At 37.3% G+C, this 17,536-nt stretch overlaps 1 long non-coding RNA gene across 1 annotated transcript in view; it reads right to left on the reverse strand.

Annotated features, from left to right (window-relative positions):
* Positions 1–17,536, reverse strand: part of LOC115293947 — a 50,452-nt gene that overhangs the window by 14,691 nt on the left and 18,225 nt on the right. The window contains exon 2 of the long non-coding RNA XR_003909691.1: positions 15,396–15,529. This is a non-coding gene — a long non-coding RNA (uncharacterized LOC115293947). The remainder of the gene's footprint in view (positions 1–15,395; positions 15,530–17,536) is intronic.

The following is a 17,536-nucleotide window of genomic DNA, read 5'->3' on the forward strand; positions in this document are numbered from 1 at the left end:
GCCAGACTCATGTCCAACAGCCTCCTTGACATTTCCACTTAGATATCTAACTTGTATCTTATAGTTAATAGAAACCTTGATCCTTCCATCTAAACCCATTTCTCCCTGAATCTTTCTGATGATTAGAGGAAAAGGCTGTCATGAATAAAATACTTGGTTAGAGTGATCCTGCTGCAGTAAATATGATGGCCAATCTGCCTGCTCTTCTGTGGCACTTAAGTTGTTACTTACAAAGCCATTTTGGTACCACATGTACAAACAGGGCTTCCTGCTTCTCTTGCAGATAAAGTTTACCAATCTAAATGAAGGTGGAAATTTTAAGTAGATTCTGCTTGATTTTCTTATTTCTTTGAAATGAGAAGTGGAACAAGCAAGAGGAGGGAAGAACAGGAGATAGAACCATGTAAAAGAGAACTGCATCCTGTGTGGCAACCCTGGCGCTTTTGACATTTTGAGGTGGTAATTCTTGTCATGGGAGGGCTCTCTTTTGTGTGTTGGAGGATGCTTAGCAGTATCTCTGGCCTCTACCACATCCCAAAGTCACAGAAGTAAAAAATCTCTCCAGACATTGCCAAATCTCCCCTGGAAGTCAAAATTACCCCCAACGTCAGCATTGGAAAGTAAATGTGTGGATGTCAGACTGTCACCAGTCTCCCAAACCATGTATAGCCCTTTCTACTATGGAAAGAATCCACTAAGGGATGAAGAGAAGTGTGGGAGCTTTTTGTCCTGCTCTTTCTAAGAGAAAGCTGAAGTTCTGACCAGAGTTGGTATATTATCAGGCAAAATGAGACTACAGAAAGAAAGAGTATAACATGTTCTTATGAGGCTTTACTGTATACTATCTTTTCACATTATAATGCAGTATGGTTTATTCATTTCTTTCAAATATGTGTTCAGTTAGGCTTATCTTTCCAAATTGACTTGTTAAAAGATTAGATCTAAAACCCTATGCTATTCATTTTAAGTATCAGATAAACATAGCAAACAGTTTATATGACCGTTGGTCATGTTTCAGGAAGCAAAATAATTTTTTTCTCACTTAATTCTTACTTAATTACAGAGGACATATCTATGCATTAAGAGATGCATGATAAATGTGGAATTTAGCAGTAGTGACTAACTCTATTCAGTATTTCATTCTTGTTTAGCTTGATTTGTGTTTTAGCCTAATAGGTATTTACCTCTGGCTTGATGCATAACCAAACCAAACCAAACCTAACATAGCTCCAAGTCAAGTTTTCACACTTGATTTTCTGCTTTTCTTTTATGAAGGATAGGTACTCTGGCATCCTATTGAGAAGTGCCAAAATTTTTGTTTTTTCCTTTGTTTTTACTAATAAACCACCTCCAAAGTTATATTCTTCTCCAGTTCTTCTGTATGATAATCCTTTATTAATATTCTGTATCTATCACTTCTTTGAGGGTATTTCTCTCTCTCTCTCTCTTTCTCTCTCTCTCTCTCTCTTTATGTATCCATCCATCCATCCATCTTTCTATCCATCTATCTATCTCCAAATTAGGAGAGGTTTATCCAGATTTAACCAACATATGATTGTGTGCATTTCATATGATTCTTCTCTGCTTGTTAATTCTTGTATCACAACAACTATAAGAGAGTAACTCATTCCCTAATGCTTTAGAGATTTTAATACAGGGAGTCTTAAAAGCAGTAGCTTGAAACCCTAATATTTTGACTTTATATACATACTCCAGCATGTGCTTCTTTCAGACTATTCCTTTCTTAGCTTCTCTAAGACCACATAGTCTTTTCTTGCAAAAACTATCCTAGAAGAGATAGATCTCTGCCATCCTTCTTCTATTTGGCCTTCCCAAATAATAAACATGATTCTGGCCATTTTAAGCCAAAAAAGATTTAATACTTTGACAAAATTGTACAAGTATTGGGATGCTATAAGAGCATCATTACTGCATTTGGAAATGAAATTTACAGTCTTTTGTTTGTATCACTTCGTCAAACTTCACTATACAGAATGAACCAGTCTGCTGGGATCAGGTCATGTGCTTGGAGGAAAGGGAGACACTTTGACTCATTGTGCTGCAGCACTGGGCAATGAGACGTTGCTTCCTACTATATGATGTGGGTTGAAGAGTGTCTCCTTAAAAGCTATGATGAAGTCCTAACCCCCAGTATGTATGAAAGTAACCTTATTTGGAAATAGGGTCTCATGTCAATCAGTTAAGATGAAGTCATACTGGGTTAGGACACCAATGACTAGTGTCCTAATAAGAGGGAAGTTTGGACACACATATATAGGGAAACACCATGTGATGATGGAGGCAGAGACTGGAGTGATGTAGCAGCAAGTCACTTATAACAGTAAGAATTGCCAGCAACCACCAGAATCAAAGAAGAGACAGAAGGATCCTCTCCTGGAGTCTTCAAAGAGAGCCTGGGCTTGCTGACACTTTGGTTTCAGACTTCTAGACTCCAGCACTGTGAGAGAATAAATTTCTATTGTTCTAAGCCATCTGGTTTACTTTAATTTGTTATTGCAGTCCTAGGAAACTAATGTAACACACAATAGGGGAATTCTGAAATTGTAAAAGGGGCAAGTGGGTGCTGGACAACTGTAGAAATCCAAAGGTTGAAGAAGGAGAGGAGGCATATTCTGTGATCTCCGAGAGGCACTCTCTTAGCTCCCTTAGTGGATGAATAACCACCCAGTTTTCTTAATGGGACAGATCCTGGATCTCTCAGGCATCAAACTATAATGGGAAAGAAATTAAATCTCTTTCTATCTTCCCTCTTGGTTGCTCTGTTTGATGAACCAAAGCACGGGGAAGGGATTTTTTTCTTTATCTAGTTTCATAAGCCATAGCATTGTGAGAAATTCCTTCCAGATTTTGGCAATAATGTATCTATTCATCTTTATTTTAAGTTCTCTTTTGGTTTTTATTATGTGGAAATATACATAAGACAGTTTTTGTGTGTTAGAAGTTAGGAGGATCTACAGTGAGACACCTTTTAAAATTCCCGTTACCTTTTTTATCTTTTAAACTTTTTATGTAAAAAAGTTTAGGGTATAGGGCAAATATTGCACCAAACAAGACATTATTCATATTATGATATCTAAAATTTTGTGAGCTTTTTCTCCTATAATAGGAGACAGTTTGCCTATTTTAGAGACTTCTAGATTACCTAGAGATAATCTTGTATGGATGCTGCAGTCCTAATTAACAAATTATAGACTGGAAATTTTCCCTTCTATAATATCTTGGTTTGAATTATGTGATATATAAATACCATTAAGCTAATTTAAAGAACTCTAAAATTAAAATGATGCATTCAAATAATAACCAACAGAACCAGCTAAGAGTGAGAAGAGATCAGTTGCTTTTGAATAATAATTCAAATGATTTTATGGAGATTAATTCTTAAATCAAGTATAGGAGAATAAAGACACAATCTTGAACTTTGAAATACTTTTGAGAGCATTTTGACCAACAATTTTTTAGCTTGAAGTTTATTAAATGTCTGTCCTAGGAATGTAATTGAAGAAAAACTGTCTAGTCTAATTTAGAATTATATCCTCTCTTTTAAGCTTTGAACAAGTTAGCAAAAATAAGAATTTTAGGGCCTTAAATAAAATTTTTCAAAAATTAGAAATCTTTCTCTATTTTACTTATGTTGAGGATATGTTTTTTCTCCATTAAAAAGCAGAGAACGCCACTGTTATCTTTAGCAAATTTCAAGGCATCTGTTCTCATAGATATGGTATTTACAAACGAAGGCCATCCAAGACAATTTAAAAAGCAGTGAGAGTTGATGAAAGGAAATAGGTATTTTATTTTTGTACTGTTACTGCTGTCAATCAACCCCGCAGAGAGAACGGAGAAGAAAGAAACAGCAAAAGGACTAAGTCAGGTACCTTTAAATGCTCAGAGGGTACGGATGGTATCTGTGCATTGGTTTGCAAATGAAAAGATTTTTCTTCTTCCTACTCATTTTTTAAGACTTCCCTGAACAAGGGGAAGAAAGTAATTTAGATAGAAAATTCAGAGTCAATGAAAATTGGTGTGTGGGAGCTTGTAAAATTAATTTTAGTTGCTAGGCCTTTTAATATTAGGGTGTGCCCTATGCCCTGTGACCTCTTAAATAATTCTTTTATGTTGCTCAGGGCAGATGTATTTTGAGCGTGGCACCTCTATTAACCTTAGCTGTATACTTCTCAGGGAAAAAAAATCACAGGAGCTGTATTTTGAATGCTACCCATGCTGAACAATTGTCACAGAACATTAGTTTTGAATCTAAATGGAGTCTTGATTATTCTTTTTGAGTAGGAGAGAAACAAGACTGTGAAGAAAAACAAAGATGCTTCTCACCCTGAATTTCTATTATGATATTGATATGGTATATCAGACTGTCTAGAGAAAGCAAGAATTAAAATAAGAAATTAATTTTAATGTTTTATTTATTTTTGAGAGGGGCGGGGGAAGGGCAGAGAGGGGGGGAAACACAGAATGTGAAGCAAACACCAGGCTCTGAGCTGTCAGCACAGAGCCCGACGCAGCACTTGAACTCATGAACCAGGAGATTATGACCTGAGCTGAAGTCAGACACGTAACCCACTGAGTCACCCAGGTGCCCCCAAATAAGAAATTTTTAAAGGGGGAGATAATTATGTATAGAAGTGAAAATGCCAGACAACTCGATGACACTAACTCCTGCGTATTGAGTGCTTACAGGATGCCAGGACAGCCCTAAATGCATCACATGCTTTAAGCTTGTATTTCCTCCTGAGAGCTCTAACATTACCATCCTAATCTGACCCCTGCCTAATATTATCATCCTAATTTTACACATGAAAACTGAGGCTCAGAGAAGTTAAGAAACTTGGCTGAATTCTCTCCCCTAGTAAATAGTGGAACCAAGTTTTGATTGGGTAATTTGCCTCCCTAGATCTTGCTCTTCACTTCTCTACTCTCCTGTCGCCTTACCTTGTAATAAATACCTCTTTTATCTCAACCCATTTAAATGTGTACAAGATGTAAATTTCAGTGATTAAGTGAAATGATTATTTACAAATTTCTAGATGTGTGATACTATTTGTGGACAAGTGGTAATGGATTGTGGCAGGTTTTTATTGATTTTGTCTGCTTAGCATCTTCTCTCTTTGATGTCACTAGCAGCATCCTGGTCTTGCTTCCAGAAATGTCCTTTTCTCATCATATTTGTTCTGATGCCCTGCCTTCCATTGGCCAAGGGATAGATAAGGAGTGAAAGCTGGCTGGATCAAATTCTCTGTCTCTGGATTTTGAATCTTAAAAGGAAAGATAAAGTCCTAAAATAGTTGCAGTTCTTTCATCCTGATGAGGGATTCTGGAGGAGACTGATCTAAGTTCTTGCAGTGAATCATGATTCCTGAAGCTGCTCTCACAAGTCTGGCACTTTAGCTTTTCCTTCATTTCTATGAGCTGTCCATTTCCCTCCCAAACATTTCTTCCTGCTTCAAGACAACCAGATACTATTTTTCTTGCAGTGAAAGAGCTCTGATCACCGCAACTGTTCCTGTTTCATCAGGTTGACATAGTGGTGTTTTGGGGGGCCTCCATCAGTTCACATTGGAACGCTTTGACCAGGGTTTGTGGCTTGAAGAAAAGGTGTAAGGGAGCTTTAGGTCTGCCGCTTTCTTTCTATCTAAATTGAAAGAAACTCTCTTCTTCCTTGCAAACAGCCATTTGCCATTTTGTGTCAGAAAAATTAAAATTGTTTTGGTAGAAATGAATTTTTGGTAGAAATGAATTCTTGTTTCACTCAGGAGCTCTTATTGTCTAGTAGGAAAGGATTGTAGGCAAAAGACAATTGAATTTTGGTATTGACTTGCTGTTATAAAAACTCAATTATGTTGTATTCTTACCTAATTTAATTTATATTTAAAATGAGGAAAAATAGTCTTGTTGACAGATGTAAAATAGTATAAAAATGGTCAACATTATTATGTTTAGAGCAAGTAGACCTGTAGCACCCCTTTCCTTCCTTCTCTCCTCTGCTTGCCTCTTAATAGCCAGCACTACTCATTGCCTCAAAGTTTCTTGAATTGACCACTGTTTCAAGTATCCCATGTGCTTTCCTTTGCTTGGGATGCTTTTCTCAAACTTGTCCATACAATAAACACCTATTGATGCTCCAAGACCTAACTCCAGCGTTTTTCTGTGATACAGCCTTCTCTCACTTTCTAAGCTTGGTTAATTACTTTGTCTTTTGATGCTAATCTATGGGATATTATTTTATTAGGATATGTATTAAAAACACTATTTCAATTACTTAACTACATGTTTGTTTCCATCATTTGCTGTGTACTTCCATACAGCAGTATTTTTGCATATGTGGTATACATTGTGACATCAGAAATGCTTATATATGGAGCACACCTTGACAAAGTTTTCAAGAAAAATTGTCACTTAAAGGAAGTCTGTTACTGATGCTCTGTACATCTGAAAGCTCTTGAAAAATGCCAAAATCAACCCATAAATGGTGTGTTTTATACTAGTTTTTTCCTTATTATTATTTTAAATTTTTTAATGTTTAGTTTTGAGAGAGCGAGAGATAGAATGTGAGTGGGGGATATGCAGAGGGAGAGGAAGACACAGAATCAGAATGTCAGCACAGAGCCCAATGTGGGGCTCAACTTCATGAACTGCGAGATCATGACCTCAGCCGAAGTTGGACACTTAACCAACTGAGCCACCCAGGTGCCTCTTTTCTTCGTTGTTAATACATTTTTGGATTATGTTAGTAAGAGTCATAGTCTGTTCGGGCTGCTATAACAAAAATGCCATAGACTGGGTGGCTTGTAAACAAAAGAGATTTATTTCTCACAGTTCTGGAGCCTGGAAGTCCAAGACGAGGGTGCCACCATGTTGAGCCGTGCTGAGGACCTACTTCTGGGTTGCAGACTGTCATCTTCCCATTGTACCCTCATATGGCAGAGAGCAGAAGGAGGAAGCCAGCTCTCTGTGACTCTTATAAAGACACAAAGGCCATCCACTAGGGCTCCTCTCATGACCTCATCTAATCCTAATCACCTCTCAAAGCCCCTATCTCCTAATATCATCACAATGAGGATTCAACATGGGAGTTTTGCAGGGATGCAAGCATTCGGTCTGCAACACTAAGTTTTAAAAGTTGCAGCTCAGTCATGGGAAATCATGTCTGCTACCTACACAGCTCCTATCTGGAGGACTTGATGACTGTCATATTTTTCTGTAGGCCTTTCTGTATCTCCTACCTCTAAATCCCCAGAAATGTCATTAGCCATGTGTTTGAAATAGACAATGCCATACCAAGTTAGAGCAGCAAGGGAGAAAAAGAAATTTTCAGCACATTTTGTACGAAGCATCCAGAAAACGGACTAGAAGGTTGCTGGGGGCTATGCATCTATTAAAGATGTGATTGACAACAGAAACTGTATTATTAAAGCTGTTGGAATTTCTAACTTCATATCAAACTAGCTTTATTTCATTTTTAGGGAGGACAGTCAGCCCCTACAGTCCTTATGGACTAACTTGTCTTGATTTTAGGAGACACAGAAATATCTCAAGCAGCAGAATTGAAGGCGAGGTAATGAGAGAGCTCTCTCAGACAAGCTTTACATTTGCAGACTTGCTAGTATCTCCTCTTGGGATAGATTTTCTCTTTTGTCTACTCTCTGTCTCCCACTGCATACACAAGTGTTTTCCAAAGGGTGTTTTGGGGAATATTACTTTCTTTAAGTATTAACTGGTGTTATGGGAAGGAGAAAAAAATTTTGAGATTAAACATGCTTGGAAAACCCTAGATTAAGCAGGTGGAACTAGTTTCTTCATTGTAACACATGTTAATTGCAAAGGAGGATGAGGCATTCAGCCCAAACCTACGTGGTCATGGGATCCTTACACAGAATGTGCCATGGCATACACATAGACAAACACTCCTGGGATAAAATGGCCCGATTCTTTCTGTTAAAAGAACAAATTTAGGCTCATGGTGGTTAAATATTTTGTAGCACTGTTAGCACTTACTCACTTCTTTTCAGCCTCCAGAGAGCCTTAGAATTAATTTGCTGTTTTCCACTCTTTTGTGATGAATAGGTTTTGTACAATTTCTTGCTTGATTACCTTTTCTAGGTACTTAGTATACTATGCCTTTATGTCTTTTATGGTTTTTTAATGGCTTATACTAATGCCAAAGTATTTCCTTTACAGAATCAACCAAAATAAAACAAAGAAACAAAAATCTAAATGCCAATAAGTCTTCATTAATGTCTGCTATAGAGAATTAGCCAAATTTGGGATAAGTCCCATAGTTATAACTCAGGCTTGGTGAGTGCTAAATATCATACTGGTCTAAATTTGCTGATTGGACAGATCTTACTGTCTATAAAATGAACATGAGGCAAATAGGCCTTATTTTTCATGAATTCAACACATTGGCTAATTAACCCATATTTATTAAGCATCTTCTATTGGTCCTAGGGGCATTGTAAACTAGATGTGATTCTTTGTGTCTGATAGGCAGAGAAAAGAAAAGAGACAACTATAATATAGGCAGGTAGAGACAGTGATGAGTAAAGTTTTGAGGAAATACACAGAAAGGCCATCTATTTATCTGAAAGATAGGTTATTCACAACAAAAGCAGTGGGAGAGGAAGAATATTCCAGGCATGGGAGAAAATATACGAATACAGTTTTTACTGAATATTTAATTTGTGTCCCACTCTTCTGGACCCTGGAAGTAACACAGTCCCAGTTTGCATGGGAAGATATATAAATAAGTGGGTCTTTACAGTCAAGTTTGTGAAATGTGAAGAGGTTTAGGAGCATGTTTCCATGGGAGCACAAAAGAGGGAAGGATTTTGTGGCTAGAAAATTATGAGGTCGACTGACACATGGTGGCCGAGAATTATTTAGTAGTCAGATGCTACCTTAAAATGTCCCTAAAATGAATAGAGATATATTTACAAAATAGGAACTCTCTCAGACATAATTATATTCTCAATGTTGCTGTCCATGTACAGCTCAATTTTGTGCAAGAAACCTGTTTTTCCTGTTCTGTCTCAAACAGGGCTCATTTTTCATTGGCGCATTGAAAAATTCAAAGGCTTGGGAGTCATTTCTTTTTATGCTCCTTCTGTGGTTCTAGTTTGACCTCTTTGCTATTTATATGTTTAACAGTGACCGTCTTTCCCTTGAGTATCCTACTTTGGCCTGCCATGCTGTCTCCTGGTCCTCAGATGTGCCAAATCTTTCCCCCTCTCGCCTTCTCACACATAGTTCTTTTCTCTTGAGAAGCTGCTTTCCACTGTTTCTCATTCTACTCATAGTTTAGGTCTCAGCTTGAAGGAGTTTTTCCTAGGATTTTCTCTGACCTCCTCTTCACCTAGAATAGGTTACATGCCTGCCCCCCCCCCCATACTTCTTCATGTACTTATTACCATAGCATTAACAGCTATGAATTGATGAGGGCACTGTGTCTGGATCTCTCTGTTGCTCCTTGCTGCATCTCAAGTGCCTCCCACAGAGGCTGATATCTTAGTAGACATCTAGTAAAATGCCTTTAGAATGAATGAATGAAGAAAAAGACAGATTATTTTTTACGTAGTTACACAGAGGACAGAGGATCAAATATGACAAAATAGTAGGTTGGAAGGAAATGTCAAGCCTGGAATTCAGATAATAATAATAACTACAATTTTTGAGCAAATGATGTGACAGTGAGTCAGGTTTTAAAAACTATTATAAATCTAGACAGTCACTCTACAAGGATACAATTGGAGTAGATGTAGACCCAGATCTGTTTGATTCTAAAACTTCCTTCCATTGTATCATGCTGCATTTCATTGATGGGTATTGTGAGCCAAGAAGACTGGAAGTGAGTTGTAGAGAGGTAACGAATGGCTGAGGGGATGTAACTGGCACAGTAACTCTGAATAACTAAGGATAATGTCCAGAGACCAGAAAAGTCTGCAGAGGCATAGAGAAACACACTGTGTCCCAAATCTGCAGAGATGAAATGTGGAGTCTACAGTGGTTGGGTGAATGAGAACAAATGGATTAAGGAACCAAATAGACGTGTTTTCTTCAAAGAGATCCAGAGTGGGTGAGAATCTTTGGGTCATGTTCTTGTCAAGGGGCCTGAAGGAGAGGCATCCATAAGAATGTGTGCCTCAGGCCTATCTGACATATATTGTGCCCTGCAAACCGCCCTCCCCACATCCAACTCAGAGACCTATTGTCAGGAGAGAAGCTAGGAGTCTCCATGCAAGCACACATTTATTGGCGCTTGTGTGCTTAGACTCTGTTTATCATCTGGCCTCTCCTCTCTCTTTTTTCATAGAGCTCTGTTTGAAATTCTTGGACTCATTTACTTTGTTTTTTACTTTCCATTCGATATATGTGTGTAGTACCTATTTTTCTTTTCAATCTTAAATTGCTAAATTTCTTTTCCTGCCAGAAAAGACAAGCCCAGTTTTAAATGTCTCACATTGTTTTAATAAGACATATTACTGTGCTTAGTCTTGCTTCTAGTTTACGGAGGGTCTTCTTAGAATATTTACATATATGTATATATGTAAGTATATATCTGAGTTCTTAGAATATGTATATAGAAAACAGGCCGGCATCCTATATAAAAGCGATTTATATGTTATATATATTTATAAGTTATATATTGTTAAACTATTTTTATTGTATACGTTTATATTATATAAGCAATTTATATATTAAATATAAATAAGTGTATATTATGCACATATAAATTGTTTTCTATATTGGTTGTTAATTGTCTTAAACTGATCCCCATGGAGTTCTTCCAGATGCAAAAGTTTGATTTACTTCAATTTACTTTTCTACATTTTTATGTTTTTTTAAAAATAGATTTCCAATTAGATTGACATTTAGCTGAAAGTAAAAATCAGTGCTACCTGATTTGTTTGTTTGTTTCTTTCTCTTAGGCCTTTTGTTTGCACTTGGGATATAGCCTTTAGGTTTGTTTTCTGCCATGAAGTATTCAGAACATTGCAACCTGCTTTCCCAGGCTTTCTTGCCCTGTTTTTTCCTAGGCTCACACTGATCTGGGTATATTGAAGGCTTCCTAAATCACTGGTTACACTTCCCTTCCTTTTCTACGACTATGAAACTGAGAATAGAAAATAGTCTTATTTTATTTGCTCCCAAAGCAGAAGCTTTCTAGGATGATGCTTTACAGTGAGAACCAACCATAATGTAAGACAAAACAACAATGATAATGAACACCATCCCAAATTAGGAATCATAAAATAACAATTTATAAAATTTTGTGTTTGCAATGTTCTTTCTGTGCAAGGACAGTTCTATGCTTGGTTAAATTTTTTTTCAAATAAAAATGGAAATTGGATGATGTTTTAAATTCTGTCTGCACTATTTTGGGGGGTTAAAAATGCAAAATATTATTTTTTCATGAATTTGAAAAATTTTTATTTTGGAAGACCTGTGTGTAAATCTTTGAGATAAGTTCTTCATCAGCTCTTTTCTCTATAGAGGATGTTTATAATTAAGCATTATGACCTTAATATTTTCATCATCATCATCATCATCATCATTCATTTTGCAGTTTTAACCAAAAGCAGTCTTAGTTTGTCAAAGATTATCATCCCTAAATTTTATATTTGATTTCTTTTTGCAAGAAAAGTAATGTTCCAGACTTTAACTTAGTTTGAGTTTTCAGGAAGCTTCCAAAATAAATTTAAACTCCACAGAGACTGACTCTCAAAAATTGACCATGTAATAGAGCAAAAAGTATAAAAGACTAATAATGCAGAGACACAGAATATGATCCAAGCTCTCACCCTAATTTTCCTTTGGTCACTTTGGGTAAATAAGTCCGTCCTTCCTTCCTTCCTTCCTTCCTTCCTTCCTTCCTTCCTTCCTTCCTTCCTTCCTTCCCTTCTCTCTTCTCTATTCCTTCCTTCCTTCCTTCCTTCCTTCCTTCCTTCCTTCCTTCCTTCCTTCCTTCCTTCCTTCCTTCCCTTCTCTCTTCTCTATTCCTTCCTTCCTTCCCTCCTTCCTTCCCTCCTTCCTTCCTTCCTTCCATATGTCCATTCTTCCTTTCTTCCTTCCTTTCTTCCTTCTCTCCTTCCTTCCATCTTTTTAAGCTTTCTTGAGTGGGAGTGTTAGCTTGAGAGACAAAGTGGTATTCCCTTCAAGAACAAGACCACTGAGAAAGCCCTCCACATCTCTGCATTTATCATCCACTAAAATAATACTACTGAGCCTCTGTAATATGCCCAGCACTGTGTTAGTAAAAAGGATCAGTTAAAAGAGCAGTGAGAAGGGAAGTGACTCCACTAGGGTCTTAATGTCTGCTTGGAGAGACAGTATATCAAAATGAATAAAAGTAATGAATACATCAGTGCACGGTTAACATGCTCCATCAAAAATAAAGCAGTTTCAAAGCAACTACAAAAGATGATCTTGGATGTTTTTTGGGTAGGCCTGGTGATCTATGCAAAAAGAATTAGGGCTTGCTGTGGAAGGAGTTATCAGGGAAGTCTTATGATTTTTCCCTATCTATCCTTCATATATTTATTTCCCAAAGGACCAGAGGCATCATATATTTATTCAGTGTTTATTAAGCACTTAATGAGTACCAGAAGCTGTAATAGATGACAGGAATAAAAGGATGGGTGTCTAGGACAAATAAATTGCTTTACCAAAACTTTAGCACTTTCTTCTCATTTCTTTCTAGAAAACTTTACATTTCTGCTTTTCTGAACATCATTAATATATTTTACATAGCCTTAGCCTATGCCCTAGGAAAAAGTCCCATGAGAGGGAAATAACCAAGGAAGAGGAGTCTTCTAAGAAATAACTTACCTAACATTGTTGGGCTCTATTTAGGAGCATCTTAGGGGAAGCAAGCAGGTTGCAGGAGAGTAGGGAGTTAACAGTTGGTCTTAAAATTAGGTTTGTGTGGCCAGCATACTAATTTTATCTAGATTCTGTATTTGACTTGGTTTTGGGAAAGAAGGAGAGAAGATGGGGAATATTGAGGAAAACTGAAGATGTCCCCAGGTCACCCCTTGGTGCTGGCATTGTTGGTAAGACTGCGGTGTTCTTCTGTTTCTATAGCTGAGTGTCTTATAAGCTGAGAGAGCCACTTCGCAAACTTAAGGAAAAGCAGTTTCTATAGCAACATTCAAACCAATTGAAGGATGACTAGATAATCCTTTCTGATAACTAAGGAAGCAGAGATGGAAATTTATTAAAGGTATATTTCATGTACTCTGAATAATACATATTCACGGTAAGTATATTCCTTCCATGTCATGTCATACATCCAATTTAAATCATAGAATATTAAGTACTAATATATCTCAATGGCTTAATTAGTTCTAAGATATATTTAGACTGCTAGGATCATTAACATCATGATTAAGGCCATGTATGTGGAGACTTTCTGCCTAGATTCATATCCTGGCTTGGACACTTATTATTCTTTCAATCCTTGTTTATGGACCTCTTCCACAGTTTCTTATCTTTAAAATGGAAATTAACATAATATCTATCCATAGGGTTTTTGTAAGCCTTAAAAAATGAATATGTATAAGCAGCTTAGAACATTGCCTGGTAAATAACAGTTCAATAAATATTAACTATTAAAATTAGCTAGTTTTCCAGAGACCAAGCTGCTTTCTGTTTTCACAGATACAATTGGAATTGATAGTACATATAAATGGATACAAGTAAATTCAATTAATGCTTCTTGCCCACCAACTTTACACAAAGCATCATTCTTGACACAGTAATGAAAATGAATACTATATCATTTCCGCCCTTAAGTTGTTTATTATGCAGTGGGCAAAGGGGAAGGAGACATACATTCAACCATTTATTACCTAGATTCCAATGACAGATGGGCTTAATAGAAGGTCATATTCTCACTCTCTTTCCTCATCTCCAGATAATCTAGTCTATTTTAGGTTTCTGGAATAAACCAAGTTTATTCACGCACCCCTGACCGCCCCCCCCCCCCTCCCAGTTCTTTTGCTGGAATTGTTCTTAGTTCTTAGAAGGGCTAGTTCCTTCTAGTTATTCAGGTCTCAGGTCATGTTGCCTCTTCAGAGAGGCTTTCCTTTGGAACCATTTGAAAATTCCTCCTGGTCATTTTCTTTTCTTTTTTAAAGTTTGTTTCTTTATTTTGAGAGAGAGGGAGGGAGAGAGAGAGAGAGAGAGAGAGAGAGAGAGAGAGAGAGAGAGAAAGAGAAAGAGAGAATCCCAGTCAGGTTCTGCAGTCAGCCCAGAGCCTGATGTGGGGCTCAAATCCATAAACTGTTATATCATGACCTGAGCAGAAATCAAAAGAGTTGAATACTCAACTATCTGAGCCACCCAGGTGCCCCTCCAGGTCATTTTCTATCAAAGCACTCTTATTTTTCCTATTCCTCTCATTTTTACAGTTATGGTTATTGATTTTAATTAACTTGTTTGATATACTGTCTCATTGACTAGACAAAAGTTTCATGAAGGAAGGGACTATTTCTGTTTATTCACAGGTTTGTCCCCAGTGCCTTTCACAGTGTCTAGTGTCTAGTAGGCACTTGAATGGGTGAGTGAATGAATGAATGCATGAATGAATGAATGAATGAATATAGTGAATGGGAACATAGAAGAGGTGTTAATAGTTTTGACTAGGAACTCCACAAAGTTTTTAAGAAAAAGATGGAAAATGTAGGATGGTCACTGCAGGGTTCAAGAGCATCATGAGCAAAGACATAGAAGATTTTTATATCCTGATGCGCTTTTTATGGATAATCTGTCTTCCGACCTTTAACACATAATCGCAAAGGTCAGGTTTCAAGTTTTCTCTGTATCCTCAGCAGCTGCACCTTCTTACCTATCTTCTGATACCGTGTTACTTGACCCTTCACATCCCTGTCTTTCCAATCTTGTTATCCATCCACTTAAAGAAACACACCGAAGCTGGAGATTTTGCTAAAACATTCACACCCACGCTCAAATTATGCATTCACCAGAGGCTGCATGGATAGTGCAATCATGTTTATGCAGCTGGGAGCAAGAAAAGATCAGGTGACTGGTGGAGATCACTTAGCTAAGAGCTATGGGCTTCCATTAACTGTGATAACCACAGACTAATTTCACTGCTGAACGAGGGCTGTAAAATAATTAGGAAAAATGTGTGCCAGAATGCCAGTGCATATTTCTCCTAAATTAATACAGCCTTGTCAAATAGGTTATATTAAAAACAGACACTGTATGATACAAGATCATTGATTGGCTTAATTAATAAGAATCAACAGGCAGAGTCAGGACTTGCATTAACCTTGGCAGCAGTTGGGGATTTGGGGAAGGTAACTGAGCAAGACTTATTTGACGGAGAATAAATCTGTGCTTACCAAATAGCTTCTGAAATGGAGTCTGGCTGTGCACCGATGCAGCTGCTGTGATCTCTACATGGGTCTTTCTCCCAAAGGATTTTCCCTGTAAGGACCCACTAGCGCAGCATTCCAGAACAAGGTGGGGAGCCTGCCTGTGGAGAGACAGATGTATGATTCAAAGCCACAACATTGACTGGTGGAGATGAATCAATAAAATACTAAACTTCAAGATTTCCTAATTCCACTAGCAGTAAGGACTCCAGAAATCAAAGCACCGGGATACAGCAATAATGTGCAAAAAGGTGAAGACTTAGAAGTGACCTTCTCCATACTGGCAAGCAATACAGGAATCTGTTTATAGAATTCCGGGTAGGGTGGCTTATCTAGTCCCAGTTTAAACTTCTCTGGTGCACTGTTAGCTGGAAAGTTCCGTATTCCATCTGTGGCGGTTTTAGAGACTCTTATTTCCTAGATCAGGGAGAAACTTGCTTTGGTTTGAGTGATATTCTAGGAAATCTTGAGTTATTTCAATTGCATTCATTTTGGGATTGCCATATTTAGCAAATAAAAATAGGAGATGTTCAATTAAATTTGAATTTTTGAGAAACATGCAGTATTTGGGACAAACTTATTCCTAAGAAATGTTTTTTTCTGAAATCCAAATTTAACTGGTGTTCTGTAGCCAGTTTTACCTGGCTACCATCCATTGTTTTAATTCACTTTATTTTTAAGTGGACTATCTTCTGCATTTGCAGTGAGGAAGGAGACTGAAATATGTTAAGAAAAAAAATCAGCATACCTGTATCTAGTATCTTTTGGGTTAACTGTACCTGTACCTAACATCTTTTAGGGCAACCGGTGGGAATATAAAAATGAAGAAGATTCATTTCCTGTCCTTAAAGGGTTCAGTATATACTACGAGAGACAGAATTCAAAGAATATAATCCTGTAAATTGTTTCATATGTGCTATGCTGAGATTATGTTTAAGATAAAGTGAGGTCACAAAGGAAGGAGTGACCAAAATAGTTGAGTATTACTGTCCTAGCTAAGGAATACGAACATCTCAGATTAATGATAGGTTCTGTGCTCTTCTCTTACCACCAGTTTGTCTTCACAAAGATTAGTTCTTTTTTTTAAGTTTATTTATTTTTGAGAGAGAGAGAAAGAGAGAGAGAGAGAGAGAGAGAGCGAGCGAGCGAGCACGTGGAGATTAGTTCTTAAAAGAATACAGGAGTGGGGCACTGACTGAGTCCAGGTGAGCTTCTGACTTTGTCTCAGGTCATGATTTCAGGGTTTGTGGGTTTCAGCCTCACATTGGGCTCACTGCTGTCAGCACAGAGCCTGCTTAAGATCCTCTGTCCCACTCTCTCTTCCCCTCTCTGGCTTGTGCTGCCTCAAAAATAAATAAAACATTAAAAATGTAAAGAATAAAGAAAATTGGGGTGCCTGGATGGCTCAGTCAGTTGAGCGTCCGACTTCGACTCAGGTCATGATCTCATAGTCTGCGGGTTTGAGCTTTGCGTTGGGCTCGGTGCTGACAGCTCAGAGCCTGGAGCTTACTTTGGATTCTGTGTCTCCCCTTGTCTCTGCCCCTCCCCTGCTCATGCCCCGTCTCTGTTTCTCAATAATAAATAAATGTTAAAAAAATAGGAAAATGGATTAACTTGTTGGGAATCAACTTTTAGGAAATAATAATAATAATTATTTTCAATGATCTTCTATAGAACATTTTAGAAAGCAATCTTAAAATTTATAAAATTTGGTTGTTTGGCAGAAATGATTAAATAATTGCAGCCAATTAGGTAATTGTAGCACTGATCCAGCATTGAGGTCACTTAATATAGTTTACAGATCACCATTGAGACAAAATGGGTAGCTCTGACATGAACCGATTTTGAAGATGCTAAAAGATATTTCATGTTATTTAAGAAGTATATGCAAGAAAGTGAATCAACATGTTTTTGTATTCTTGATGTTTAATTATTTGACTCTTGGCTCTTAAAGAATTTTTTGGAGACTTTGTCTTACACCATCAGTGACCCCTTGAGACCAACTTTTCTTGTCCCATAGAACCCAAAGTGTGCATATTTTAAAACATTGTCATTTAAGATTGACTAACTGTTGTTGATTATATTTAAAATTGGCAAGGCTGAGAGAC

Source organism: Suricata suricatta, chromosome 6, assembly GCF_006229205.1.
Source record: "Suricata suricatta isolate VVHF042 chromosome 6, meerkat_22Aug2017_6uvM2_HiC, whole genome shotgun sequence".
NCBI classification, from domain to species: domain Eukaryota; kingdom Metazoa; phylum Chordata; class Mammalia; order Carnivora; family Herpestidae; genus Suricata; species Suricata suricatta.